This window comes from Lichenostomus cassidix, chromosome 8, assembly GCF_008360975.1.
Source record: "Lichenostomus cassidix isolate B80296 chromosome 8, HeHo_3.0, whole genome shotgun sequence".
Taxonomy (NCBI): domain Eukaryota; kingdom Metazoa; phylum Chordata; class Aves; order Passeriformes; family Meliphagidae; genus Lichenostomus; species Lichenostomus cassidix.
In genome coordinates, this window is record NC_139489.1 from 27,436,863 (window position 1) to 27,448,077 (window position 11,215).

Genomic DNA, 11,215 nt, shown 5'->3' on the forward strand with positions numbered 1-11,215 from the left:
TTCCCAGACCTATGCAATTTGGACCTGCTTTTCTTTTTCTTCCAGAAGTGATATTTGGTATTCGAAACAGCCAGCCTTTTGTAGGTTAGGGATACTATAGGATGTAACTGTGGACATAACTACCAAAGAGGAGAAGGAAAGTCCTTCAGACTTACTTTCAATATTTGTGATATGACTTTATTAACAGATTCACTAGTAATTATCCATTGCCCGTGGACATGCTGAACAGACAAAGCAAATAAACTGATGGAAAAAGATAGCTAATTCTTTTTTTCAAGGAATTACAGGTGTTTTTTCCCAAGTACATCTTTTTACCTGAGTATTTCCCTAAAGTCCATTGACTAAAAGTAGTGAGAAAGGTATACTTGCAAGCAAAATTTGTTGACATTTACAGCATAACACAAATAAATCCACAATGTTAATGTTTTCTACTTCACATCCAGCCAACTGTGAGCAAAGTCAACTTGCAAGGAGAAACAACCCATGCTTAATGGCACAGAACTCTGTGAAGGATTATTCTCACTGTGCTCAGAGTGTGAAGATTGTTCAGAAAGGAAGTTTGCATTTGTACAGATATTTGGATACTCAACCTGTTAGAAAGAGAATAGCATGGAGCAAGATTTTATCTTATATAATTTAAGAACACAACATTAAACAATAAGGGTCTAAAATGGCAAAATAGTTTTCAGCATATTTTTATGAAAGAATCTGCATAGATACACTGGAAGCTAGGAAAAAGTAGCTTCTGAATGCTTGTTTACCCAAAGTATTTGTGTTGGTTTGAGACTCAAAAAGTTGGATGAAGTTCTCATAGGATTTGTAGTTTCTTGTGGGATTTCTGGTTCTTATTTATCCTGATCCTAATCTTGTGTAAAGAAAGAAATACAAAAATCCTATGTGGCTTTGCAGTTTACAGTCTTAACAAACCTGGTGGGAAAATAGCTTTAAGATCAGCATGTTCTGTTTCTGAAATTTCTGCAGTGGATCAGCTATGCTTTGGTGATGTCATTCCCATCAAGCATTACACTCAAAAGGAAACCACAGCCTATCATTTCAAGATATCTGTGAATTTTAAGTTTCTACAGTCATTATTTAACATCTGGCACTTAACAAGCTACCTACACAGTAAGAACCTCATCAAATACATTCACTGTCAAAACTGGAGGGTATGGATCTCTGATTTAATATTCAAAATCAGATCATGTCCTTGGGGACTTCACATTTCTTTTACATTATTGTTCACACATCTGCATACGCATCTGGAAATGTTTCTTTAGGTCAGTGGGTAAAATTCAAAATTCCTTGGAATTTGAATCCAAGGAAAAATCCTCATTTAGTATTGAACATCACAAATTTAACTGGTTCTGTGCTCAGGAAATTTATCTAAATAATGAAGCCCTAACATTGCCATGTGGCTGCATATGCTCTAAGGCATCATCAGTTCAGAGTTCTGCATTTCTTGGTCTCAGAGATCTGTTGGAGATGGGATGTCCATAGGTCCACATGGAGACAGGTCTAGCTCTTCCTCAAAAAAGAAATACAGAGTAGTGCAGGAGATGCCTTCTGTTGGAAGTAGTTCAGACTGAATATTTCTTCCATTGCCTTATCTGATGACATTGAGCAGACACTATAAAACCAATATTAATCCATTTCTAAATAGATAGTCAATATGTTATTGTCCCTTGCTATATTTCTGTTGTGATTTAGGAATTGTACTCCCCAGCTCAGTGGCTCCCCCAGTGAGACTCTCCCAAACCAGATGCCACTCCTTGTTCCCCACCTTTCCCTGCCCCTTTCTGAGCTGGGGATGGAGTTGAGAACTGGAGGCACAAAAGGTGAAAATCACTGGTTGGGATAGGAACAATTCACTGTAAACTGCAATGAGATAAGAAAACAAGCAGTAACAGCAACAGCATTAGCAACAAAAGTGTACAAAGAGAGGATGATCAAATGCTCACCAGGCGTGGGACACATTTCATCCATGCCCCTGTAGAAGTAGTGTAAGCTGACTTACCAATGAAGAATTTCTCCCAGCCTGTCAAATAGAAGAAATCAGGTATATTCCAGAGATATCCTCTGAGTAATTTTCTATCTGAATGCTAAGGTGCTGAAATTATTCTAGGTGACTCCATTCACATTCAACCAAAATGACTTGACATTTAGGTATATTTCTGCAACATCTTGCAGGTTAAAGGATAAAACCAGGATAATTTATTTCTGGTTTTCAAGCACAGTAAATCATTGCTGATATAGCTCACATAGAGGAAAAAATCTGTTCCTCCATAATTTAATACTTAGAAGTAATAAAACATTCTTTAGTAAAAAATGAAGTAAATAGAACTACATAAAACCAGGATCACTGAGGTAAATAGCAGACTACTATCATGGAGAGATGCAAAAACATGATCATTTGCACTTTAGTGAGACTGGAATTAGATTGGAAATGTATCAACTCAATAACTATGTAATTAGGATGACTTGATCTTTATGAATTGCCTCAGGATGTGCTACAGACATTGCCAATAAGTAAGAATAGGTGAACCTTAGCCTGAATAATACACCTGAAGAGAAGTGAAAGAAATAGAAGAGAGGAAGTAGGAAAGGGGACACAAAGAAAAATTGGACTAAAGGAACGTCAGGGGTTTCTCATATTTGGGTTGACATCTGTTGCTGGATCAGTTGTGCCTGGAGGGAGAAGATACCTTGGACTGGGATGATATGTTTGTTGAGCAAACAAATCCAGCAAGGATAGAAGTGATCCTGAGTTCATCCCTAACACTCAGGTGGTTCAAGCTGACCTCAGGGTCTTTGAACAGTAATATATCTTTCAGAAACCTCAATAGCCAAGAGACTTTTTTGCTTCTTGCTTCAAGCCACAAATCAGCCTGTGTTGTATGTCTGAAATCTGTGCATCAGGCAGGAAAAGGACACTTCTCACTCTATTTTTTTAATAATCAGATCTTGCATTGCTCACAAAATTAGGAAACAATGAATGCTGCTGAAATCAATGCTCTGTCTGAATGCATGTTTTACCCAGAGCTGCTGAATCCCTAATCCTTACATTGAGTCCTTTCCAAACAACCAGACAATCAGATGTACTTCAGTTCAGAAAATATTCTTCACTTTCCCTGTGTACTACAGAAAACTGAGAGAGTGTGTGCTGTGGTATTAAAGAGGACTCCTGCAATTGTATAGATATAACATGAGACAGTTTCCCCCACAGGAAGGCTGTATTGCCATGGTAATCAAGAAAGAAAGTCAGTTTAACATAGGAGTTCACATTTTCCTCAATTTCTGTATTCTTTGCTCATGACAGTTACACTTTTTAGAACCAAAGAATTTTAATCAAAGTTATAAAATTTCTGGAAGTAGTGGGAGTTTGCTTATATTATGGGAAAACAGTAATTTTCCATTCTAATAAATATATTTTAATATAATCATAGAATGGTTTGGCTTGTTCTTTAAAGATCCTCTAGACCAACCCACCTGCAACAAGCAGGCACAACTTCCACCAGATGAGGTAAAAATATAATATATATTCTTACTCTTGATTGTGAAAAATCATAGGAAATTAACCAAAACATGCTTTAAATTTATTTTCAAAATTAATCCAAATTTATATTCTTGTATACCTGGACCATGAAATGCCATCTGGGAGAACAGATATGGTTCTTAATGATTCAGAACACACAAAGAAACCCAAGTGGGTGGAGAGGTAAATTTCATAAGAGGCTCATCTGATTTCCTGATGCCACCATTACAATTTGGGATGATACCAAGCAGATGAGAAGTGAGCAGAAGTTCTTGACATGGGACAGAAGGAATTCGCATGTGGTTTTGGTCACTATCTTTTCAAAGGATGAGATTAAAGTAGAGGCTGACACATTCTGGAAAGAATCTTTTGGCTTTGGTGATAATGTTACCATAGTAGCTTTTACTCTCAGTCAAAAAGGGATGATCCAGAAGAGACATTTTCTCTCTCAATCAAAAGAGGAGAGTAGCTTTGCATTGACTTACCTGTTCAAGTGAGGGCATGTTCTGCTAAAAATGTTCAAGCATGAATAGTTTTTCAATGGACATTAATTGCCATATTATGGTTTAAAGAGGTCTCAAAGAGTGACAAATATAGATTATCACTGACATATAGGCAATCCATAATAACAGCTTTGATAACTGTGTCTTGGCACTCACCATATGTATCCAAAGGACTTACAGAGCCAGTGAAATACAAACAAATTACAATGATAATCTTGCTTAGATTGTCATATGAGACAAGGAAGACAAAGATGACACTGCAATGACCATCTGGGACTGCTCATCAGGACTGTATTGAGTGACCTCATCAATTCTCTCCATCTCTGGGTTATATGAAGTCTCATATTCAGCAGTAGATGATACTGCAATGAGATTTTTAACAGCTGTTTACATGCTATGTTTGCAGTAATTTGAAATTGCTCCCTGTGCAGTAACAAACTCTTGTAGTTTCTCTTTCAGAGTAAGCTAACAGGCAACCTCCCTCCCTCCCTCCCTCCCTCCCTTTTCATCTCTCTATTTCCACCTTTTCTTGAACTTTCTTCTTCTCTAAAAATGGAGAACTATTTGGAAGACAACAAAAGGTGATAGGGAACAAATCCCTTAAAACTGCTTGAATTCTCATCAAGAATAAATATATATAATATTTTGTACTCAGCAAATGCAGAAAGAGCTGTGATTATTCCATCAGGAACCATTAACAAATTAACATAAAATTACATTAATGAAGAAACAGTTATATCTGAAGGACTTTTATTGTTCGATTTCTACAGTTATTGTCTCTTAACAACTCTAATCACTGACAGTGTACAGATATATTTAGCTATCCAACTCCATTTAGTCTGAAACAAAAGTGCACAAGCATCTTATACTACACTTCAATCTTTCTAATTGTTATAATTCATTCTTACTTTGTGGCAATAAAGCAGAAAACAATTTGCCAAAGTGATCGTAGCAGCAGCCAAATTGTTCCTGTTTCCACACACACAACAGTTAAGTATGAAGATCTGCAGTCTATTTTTTCCTGGACTTTGACTGGGTATCAGTCCAAATTCTTTCCCTTTATAACCACAAATACACATAATTTTTTTAAGGCTCACAAAGCAAAGCTGAATCTGAACACCCTCCATGATTCTGCTTCGCAACCAATTAAAACTAATTTCGAAATTCCTAATACATTTCCAATTATTTGGAAGCAAAGGCATCCAATTTGCATGGTCAAAATAGCTGATTTATAGGCATGCAAGCACAGAAATTAAGTAACTCTTCCATGTCCTTTTCATAAGTGTTTTAAATATTAACTCAGTCAGAAAAGCTAGGTCCACAAAAGAAGGTAAAACACCCAGGAAAGGCTGAACTATGATCTGTGTGAATTCACTAATCAAAAAGACAAAATATTACCTGCTGATAGGAAAATGGCAGAGAAGACTCCCATTAATGGAAAAACCTGAATTTCTGTGTCTGAAGAAATTCCATATGAAGCATTAGAGGCAGTATTAGTCTACTATTCCATGCAGCACCTAAGAAGAAGTAAATTGTAATACAAAATTGTCACAACCCACTGGTCAGGATGGGATGTGCCTGTTTTTATCAGGCTGTGCAAAGACACCAGGCAGTGTCAGGGAGCCCTGTGCTTTCAGTGTACAGTTGCTGTAACTCCAGCAAGCAGCCACGGTTTAGACTCAAGAGATACTGGCCAAGAAGCCCTTAAATCCTTATAAAGCACTTTCACAGGAGTGGTGGGGAACAACCCTTATTTTTGCACAATTCAATAAGGTCTCAACTCCCACAACAAACTCCTCCACACACCAATTCCAGGGGGCTGGCAGACAAACCTCATTGCACTTCCACACATTCCCCATGCCCAGAGCACAGCTCAGCAGGGAGCTCAGGCAGGAATGTGAGCTCTGCTTGGCCCAGACAAAGCCAGGAGGAGAGAAACAGGCAGAAAAGGGAGAAAGAACAAAGATTATCACCAGTCCTTAGATCCCACTCCATCCATCCTGCTGTGTGGGTGGTCCAGAGCTGGGGCTGTGAGATGAAGGAAGCAGAAGAGAAAGAGGGAAAAGAACAAGGGGGTTTGATCTGCTTCCTTCATAGTGAACCTGGTGCAGCAGGGAAAACACACCATTCAAATTTTTTTATATAACTTTTTTCAGGTTTGTTCACCTTCACCCTAGAGGAAGGGAACTAAAGCTTCTTTCCAAGGCGTTGTTCCTCTAGGTGAGACCTGATGAGCTTAGCATCTCTGCAGACTGGGAGTACCACAGAAAATACACAACAAATAACAGCCATCAACAGTCACTGACAGACCATGGATACACAACAGGTAACAGCCATCAACAGCCACTGACAGACCATGGATACACAAAACATAACAGCCATCAACAGTCACTGACAGACCATGGATACACCACAGATAACAGCCAACAGTCACTGACAGACCATGGATACACAACAGCTAACAGCCATCAACAGCCACTGACAGACCATGGATACACAACAGATAACAGCCAACAGCCACTGACAGACCATGGATACACAACAGCTAACAGCCAACAGCCACTGACAGACCATGGATACACAACAGATAATAGCCAACAGTCACTGACAGACCAGGGACTCCAAACAACACTCCAGGCTGCTTGGAGACACCTGGTCTGGGAAAAAACAGGTAAGAAAAAAGACCTAATCAGCATCAGAGGCGAAGAAATCTGGATCCAGTAGGAAATCAAATACTAAAAACTACACAACTTTAGACCAATGAACATTAAGGCAGTGAAATTCTATGAATTTTTGCTGTATAAAGTTTGGGGAAGATCTTGTAAAATCCATGTGTCATGGAAGGATTCTCTCTGCACACCCAGGCTGTGTGTGGATGAAATGATTTCTGTGGCACATCCTGGCCAGAACAACATCCTGGCCAGAAATAAATAAATGCCTTGACTCTCTAATATTAAAAATATTGTTTGGAGAGTTGTTTTTCCTGCAGTTTTGGTGACACAGCCTTGTGTATAACCTGGACTTTTCACACCATTTAAGAGACATATTATCACAGAAGAAACATAAAATGATTAAGCTACCCAGCAGAACAGAGCAAATTATCAAATATCCAGGGGAATAGTTCAGCTATCAGGAGGCAAGGCTAGATATCAGAGAATCAGAAACACAAATATTTCCCATAAATGCCAGGAATGTTTGGTGAGCTTCCAAAGGATGAAAGAGTAGAAAACTTTCAAATCAAATAATGCTCATGGATCAGGACTATAGGTTTAGAGACCATTTGGGCATTAAACACCTCTAAAACTCCAGAAAAATGGACTGAATATGTGGCATTTGAATACCTGATGTACTGACTTTATAAGAGTCTGAACATATCATGACTGCTGGAAAGAGTTTTAGAGAAAATGTCATGGAGGGTAAAATGTCTAGAAGAGAGTTATACAAACATCTTGTCTGATTTTATTAGGCAGAAACACATAAATTAGGTAAGGGAACAAAGAAGCCAGAAGGGCAGAGTTTCAGTGCTGCTAGGAGCAAAAAGCTGTGTCTCAGCAATGTGTTGCAGGATGTACACCAGTTCAGCAACACTGGGTTTGATTAACTGAACTCAACCAAATTACAATGAGGGGAGAAAACTAGTGTTTCAGCTAAAGATTAAATAAGAGTTAATGCTGAAGCTGCTCTAATTTTCAAATAATCTAATAAATAAAAAGAGAGTTAATGGCATTTAATTTTACCAAGTGTACAGTTTGCAGAAAAGCTGCCCATTTATTGTGAGAATAGATAAAATAAGTTGCCTGGTGTTGTTCCTTTGGATTGTTTTTTTAAATTTTAGATAATATTTTTCATTTCAGAAAGGCAGCCTTTGAGAGTTTCAGGGAATGAGTTGATGAAGTAAACTAAGGAGCTTAAAGTCATATAGGATTTTTCATTTCCAGATACATATTGCTTCTTTAATCTCATATCATGAACAACAGGGAAAACAATACAAGAAAGTTCTCTGAATCTGAGGAGGTGAGTAACTCTTCCACTAGTCTTGTTAGGAATAAACAGCATGCAGTGATAAAAATAAATGGCTGAAGGAAAATGTGCATTAAAAGCCAAGAAGAGAAAGAGAATTTGCACATTGCTTCAATAGAGATAAACTAGTCTTTGGAAAAAGATGTTAAAACAGGTAAGAAAGGATTTTGTGGTCATAGAAATGAAAATAAATAAAGAAGAAGGGGAGATGACCTGCTATATAGTGGCATTTAACAATAAAGTTACCCTTGAAGGCAGAAGGCTCCAAAATCAATACCATGCTTTAATTTTCAGTAAGGAAGAGGTAATGAGGATGAGACTATGGTAATGGCTCTAATTGGAATAACAGTCAGAGGTCTCAGTGCATTCAATTAAAGGAACACAAAAACCTCCATCCTCAAATTCTGAAAGAATTGATATGTGAAAACATATTCTTGTAACAAGGATTTCAAATGGGAAGCATTTCAAGGTAGATGATAAACCATTATTCTGTCTAAGAATGTGTTTTTTAATTTTTATAAAAACTCCTTAATAAGCTTATAACATGAAAAATCATTGTCTTCCAGACTAATTATATAAGAGAAATATGCAGGAGCATCAAGGAGAGGATGTTCATAAAAAGTGATCTAATTGGAAAACCAGGTTTTCATAGCAACATAGCAGTGGTGTTACAGGTGCTGATCTTTTAAAAATATTTTCCTTTTTTCTTGGTCCTTAAAAAGTACAAATAGAGGTGGTAGTGATTAATACATGAATTCTCAAAAATATGATGCTACTAATGATACATACATTTCTCTGCAAAAATAGTCCTGCACTTAATAATCTTGGAGACCAAGATTAAAAAACATAACATCAAATTCTTTACACAGACAGGTATCATGATTTCAAAACCACAAAACATTCCTTTTGGCTTGCTTCTTTGAATGATTTAATTACTAGACCAAGACATGTCAGTGTACCATTTATAAACCTACATTACCAACTTATCTTTTGGAAACATTTTATCTCAATTCCCACAAAACCATTGTTTTCAATATTTTCAATTTCAAGCTATTCAGTCTTGAATTCCCCTGCAATTATGGAAATCCCCCATATGTCTTGGTTTGCTTCACCAAGAATGAATCATTGGTGAAAAGGAGCACTTGATTTCCAACAGTTGCAACCACTGGATTGCATTCCTGTGTCTCATGGAAAAATACCTCTTTTTCATTTGCCACTTTACGTTTTTCATTTTAAATGCCTAAATTTTGTCACCATAAGATCTTACCAAGGGCTGTGAAAACTCGATATGAAATCAGTCCTACTCTTAAATTATAATGAAAATCAAACACTTAAGCTGTAGGGAAAAAAAGAAGCCACCCACTGAAAAAGAGCCACACAAACCCAAACCAGCACACTGTTTGATTCAAAACACATGGGGATCCAAATTCAGAATGTAATGCTGTGGCAGTTCCTGGTGTCTTGCTCTCTTCTGCAGGGATTAAAATTAGAATTAGTAATCAGAATTGGTAAAATTAAAGGCAATAGGCAAAAAATTAACTGCTTGGTAATAGAATTTTTACAGTCAGCTTATAACATTTGCACATATTTATAGTGATATCCTACATTGATATCAATACTTCCTTCAAGAAATGCCACAAGATATTTTGCAGGAGGTTTTTCAGGAGTATTTGTGTTAGCCTTCAAAATACATCACTCATCAATTTTTGAATGTTAAATATATAATGAATTGAATTTTGCTGCAAGATTTATTTATTTGCGAAGAATAAACCTACAGGTTTCTTGCTGTCAGCACAAGTTTTGGTCAGATCAGTAGGGGTCATTCTCATGTGGAGTGTTTGTTGCCAAAATTGTTTCTGAGGACCAAAATATGGTGACCTTGCAATGCATTGTACCTCTTCCCATAAATCCAGATTTGATTCTCTTCAGAAATATGCTAAATGATTCACTTTATGAGTTTGTCCTCCTATGGAAGAGGTTACCATGTTTATATGAATGAGTAGCTACTCACTGTTTTACAGCCCATCTACACAGATGTGTAACCCACATCACACCCACAGGATCAGAGCTGTTGATAGATAACAGCCGGACTAAAAGGAAGCTCACAGCTGAATCAGCTGGCTGTACCTGATGCTGAAAGTCACCATGATTTTGGACAACTTGTTTGCAGAAATGTTCTCTACCTGTCACTATTAGGATATTAAATAAAAGAGATATAAACCTGTCTACTGATTCAAGAATTACAGAAGACTGAACTACCTTCATAAATTATTAGGCTTTAAAGGGTTTAAATTTTATATGAATCTATAGCTGACCTATTAAATTAAATAAATTGCTATTTTTCTATCAGATACTTCTTTTGTTTCAATAAGAGCTGCAGTGCTGCTGGACAAGGTTTTATGCCCTGCACTTTGATGCAGCCTTCACCATGCAATTCTGTTCTGGAAATAAGAGTTTTCCAGGGGAGAGATTGACTTTTCCTCATGTCTGTGTGAGGGACTGAATTTCTTCTGTGATGTGCACCTTGATGGGAATCTGAATTAAGATATGTCAATATTTAATACACTACTGGTGATGACCACAACTTCAAAAATCCATTTCACCTGACAAAGGTGAGGAAATACTGTTTTATTATTCCATTGTTGCATTTGTAGATTTCCAAGCTATCTGCACTTCCAGCACATAATTCAGCATATTACAAGTTCTTCATCATTGTTTTGCTTCAGATTTTATTATCTATCATAAATACCAGCTGTTAAGTAATTTTATATAGTCTGTTGATGAACACCTTCAGTACAGAGACTTATTCAATTGAACATTTTCATCTTTGGAATTCATAACCCAGCCCTGAGTTCCTGAGTAAACATGATCATCACACTCAAATATTGGCTGCAGGATGCTGTGACTAGAGTGAATGGTAACTGAATGGGGAGAGGAGTTAAAGGAATATTTTCAAAGCTTTGTTGCTCAAAGATGCTACCAACCACTACCTGTCCCTCAAGGAGATGACCTTTTTGCCAGAAAAGCTTCTGACACTTGAGTTTCTCCCAGCATGATTTCACAGGGTGCACGGAGTTCTCTATTGACTAACTCCACACCTTATAATTTGAAGTCCTAATGACATCGAGACAAAAAGTCTTTTTGACATCATTTGCCTCTA

The 11,215-nt window shown here is 37.2% G+C and overlaps 1 long non-coding RNA gene across 1 annotated transcript; it reads left to right on the top strand.

Annotated features, from left to right (window-relative positions):
* The first annotated feature begins 6,305 nt into the window (after window positions 1–6,305).
* On the top strand, window positions 6,306–10,261 carry LOC146434206 (uncharacterized). The gene is made up of 3 exons (XR_014853636.1): window positions 6,306–6,361; window positions 7,974–8,049; window positions 10,077–10,261. It is a non-coding gene; the product is annotated as an uncharacterized LOC146434206 (long non-coding RNA).
* The last annotated feature ends 954 nt before the right edge of the window (window positions 10,262–11,215 follow it).